Source organism: Cupressus sempervirens, chromosome 7, assembly GCF_028749045.1.
Source record: "Cupressus sempervirens isolate cs-2001-9-10 chromosome 7, ASM2874904v1, whole genome shotgun sequence".
NCBI classification, from domain to species: domain Eukaryota; kingdom Viridiplantae; phylum Streptophyta; class Pinopsida; order Cupressales; family Cupressaceae; genus Cupressus; species Cupressus sempervirens.
The window spans coordinates 427,943,945-427,947,830 of record NC_143124.1 but is presented as its reverse complement, the minus strand read 5'-3'; the positions used below and the strand labels follow the sequence as shown (position 1 = coordinate 427,947,830).

At 37.9% G+C, this 3,886-nt stretch overlaps 1 pseudogene; it reads left to right on the top strand.

The window, feature by feature from the left end:
- Window positions 1-694: 694 nt before the first annotated feature.
- LOC149547359 (putative UPF0481 protein At3g02645 pseudogene) lies at window positions 695-3,120 on the top strand (annotated as a pseudogene).
- The last annotated feature ends 766 nt before the right edge of the window (window positions 3,121-3,886 follow it).

Genomic DNA, 3,886 nt, shown 5'->3' with positions numbered 1-3,886 from the left:
TTTCTATCTCAAAGATTTGACAACGTCCTTTCTAAGATACTATATACAGTCATTTTCCAATCAAACCAATTTTTAATCTTTCATATAACTCAGTTTGTAATATAATTAATACCATCAATATTTTAAACTACTACACATTATACTTTGTATTTCTATTTTTTTCAGAGTGAAATTAAGGTCACATGTACTAAATAATTATATAAAAGAAAAACTAATTAATATTTTCCTACTTAAATTATTACACTAAAAATAGGAACCATGATGCCATACCTCTCTTGTTTCTAGATAACATCACAAATTCGTATTACGCTCGTCACCCTAGTTGGTGGTCTTCTTTCAGTTCAAAATCACATATTCAAAATTCAACTTATCCAATAGCTGAAAAAACAACACTTGACACGATTGTTCGCCAAACAAATTAACCTACGAAAGGACTCTTCAAATGACTCTTAATATATATGAACGGACGAATTTATTTTAGAAGGCTGTAATTCTTTCCATTTTCTAGATGGTCACGAATGGGGTGACGCCAGCAACAAGCAGTCATAGGCCTTGCCTTTGAATGGAATGCCTCGGTAAAGCAAATCCCATGCGAAGCCGCGTACGGTAAAAGTCGATGTTGTCTTCATCTCAGAGGCTACAAATATGATCATCTGCCAAGCTCTTATCAACATTTAAGCCTTTGATCTGTTCTACATATTATTTGTAGCTTCTTGCTGTGATCGCTCATTCACTAGCATTCGGAATCATGGAAATAAAGAGCCCAGTTGAAACAAAAATTGATGAAGATCGCTGGATTATTCAAATCAAGGAAGCCGTGCAAGTTCAGGAGGTGGAAGAAGAAGATAATGAGATGTTCGTATCACTTTTCGGCGTGCCCAAAGAGTTGTTGACAATGAAGCCAGAAGCATATATTCCGCAGTACGTTTCCATTGGGCCATATCACCATTCGAAATCGCAACTGTATGAAATGGAGAGATATAAAGTGGCTGCTGCGCGAAGATTTCAGAACATGCTAACCGGTGACAGCAAGTTCGAATACGCAGTGGAAGAGGTTAAGAAGTACGACTGGCGGATCAGGAACTGTTACCATAAATATCTTGACTGCAGCGGAGAAGCACTGGCATGGCTCATGGCTTTGGACGCCTCCTTCTTACTTGAGTGTTTGCAGTTCCATGTCAAACAGGCGGACATTAAGGCTTCTTATTCACAAATGCCTTCCCAGGTGCGGCGATTGGACGGAGTCTTGGATCCATCTGGCAGGAGTTCGACCTACAATGCCGTTATGAGAGATCTGATGATGCTTGAGAATCAGATTCCTTTGTTCCTCTTGCAGAAGCTGCTGGAAATTCAGCTGGGTTCTCGAGATAAGGCACAAGAAAGGCTCCGCGATTTGGTGACTCTCGCTTGCAAAGAATGGTCGCCATTTATGTTGAAGAAGAAATGGGATAGCTCAAGGCTGCGTGTAAAAGAGAGGGGTCACATATTGGAGGTGCTGTACTACTCTATTGTCCCTGCAGCAGCCACAGAGTTGGGCGATAGTGTTTCCGAGAAGAAGGAAAACGAGGAGGTCATGTTGCCAGATTCAAACTACGCAACACGTGCTCTGAAAGCGTTATGGAAGGCGCTTTCCTCGTTAAACATCAGCACTGATCAAATTATGTCAGCGCTTCCTCAGCCTCTCCTCGAAGGAAGGCCTGTCCAGTTTGTGGCACAGTTGTCCACGCATCTGATTTCGACTTTTCAAAGTCTTTCAATTAAGCGCAAAGATGGAAAGGAAGAGGAGATGAATGAGAATAGCGGATCTTCATCCGTGGAAATTCTTCCTACACGCGACGAACTGGCGGTTCCCTCCGTCTCCGATTTATACTCTGCAGGAATAAAATTCTGTCCAACAGACGGAGATCTTACCAGAATCGGTTTTGACAAGACGACTGCAACTCTTTATCTTCCCAAATTGAGCTTGGATTCCAACACAGAAGTAGTTCTCAGAAATCTGGTGGCGTTCGAAGCTTCGGCAGCGCCTGGAGAGTTGATGTTGAGTCGCTACACTGATTTCATGAACGGCATCATTGACACAGAAGAAGATGTTCGGGTGTTGAGAAACAGTGGAATTATTTACAATCGTCTGGCAGACGACAAGAAAGTCGCGAGTCTGTGGAACGGCATGGGTAAATGCGTGAAATTGACAAAAGTGGAATACTTGGACCAAGTTATAGCGGATATCAATAAGCATTATAACAATAGATGGAGAGTTGCTGCGAAGGCTCATGTAAACAGATACATATTTGGTTCATGGCAGGTCCTGACTGTTCTAGCCGCTGTCATATTTCTGCTTCTCACCTGCTTACAATCTTTTTGTTCCGTGTATGACTGTAAATGTTGGTGAAGTGATTGTAGTCTTCTTAAGCAATAGGAGGAGAGGGAGTGTTTCAGTGGCTGATGGTCGTGTCCACAATTGAACATTGAATACACGGACTCCCCTTTACTTTAGGTTTGGCCGTATTACATAGTTAGACATTAAGGTCCCGTTTGGTTGTGGAAGACAAATTTGTGTCATAACCAGGTTATCTTATAACCAGGTTTTCGAAAACCTGGTTTTGTGGTTTGGAAAGCCAATGGTCCGTTTGGTTGACACGGAAGATGAATATACCGTGGACCCCACAATATTATTAAAAAAACTGTCATAAAATTCAAAACCTGGTTTTAATTTCGAATTCCACCTTTTTGTTGGAAGAAACTTCTTCCAATTTTTGACCAAAATTGGAAGATGAAATTGAAAACCAGGTTATGATTTTAACCAACCAAACACCAAAGTTTTTTTGCAAAACTTGGTTTTACTCCTGATAACCCGATTTTGGCCCTCATCTTCCAGCAACCAAACGGGGCCTAAAGTTCTTATCTAAACTAGAAGACCGGACTTCTATAATCACAATAAATGTTCTGTCAATACACGTATAGACATATATCCATCATTCCATATTCAACAACTGTAATACTCTTTTTATTAGAAACTCCTGAAATTATGTCCTGTACATACAAAAAGTATCCTATCCCTACCGGTTTTCTCTTTTCGAATGGAATGAAATTAGACAATGATCCGGTCTCATTTTAATGTAATACTATTGTTGATATATTGTTGTTTATCTGAATCTTTTTACCAGATGTATAATTTTTAACTAAAAAGAAGAAAGGATAAAATTAGCATTTACACATAATCATGACACAGATGCATTTATAGATTAGGATCAAAGAGGATGGAAATGGACGACTCAAATATCATATAAGGAACACACTTATGATTGAATATAACGACTGATAATATCAATGCCTAATAGAAAAATGCAAAACTATATAACAATCCAAATAAAATACAAATAATCACAAAGATTCAAATGAAATCCTTTATACCCTTGACAAATATGAGGAGCAAAGGCAAAAAGATCATGACTAAAAGACAATCTCTTCATTTCTCTGCCTTTCACAAAACAAAAATTTAAAATTCTCAAAACTCTTTTTGAGCCTCACTCTAGCCTCTAACCACATGGCATATCAGAAAGTTACAATCCTTTCACCATGTTTCTTGCTCTTATATTTGAAGTCTTTTATTTTCCTTGTAGACTTTTAAGTTTTAACTTTTATAATTAAATCTTGAAAATTAGTTACAATAATTCTAGATGTAATAATTCACTTTCTAAATTGAGATTCATCATAAAACATGAGACTTGGATATCTTAAATTTCTCAAAAGATTCATAATTTTTTTCTTTGAATTGCTAATTATGTCATTCTTTCAAAATCTTCAATGAAAAGAATGAATTTTGTTTCGCCATAGAAAAATCTTGTCTTTATAGGTTGACATAAATCTATATGAGACATCTATAACT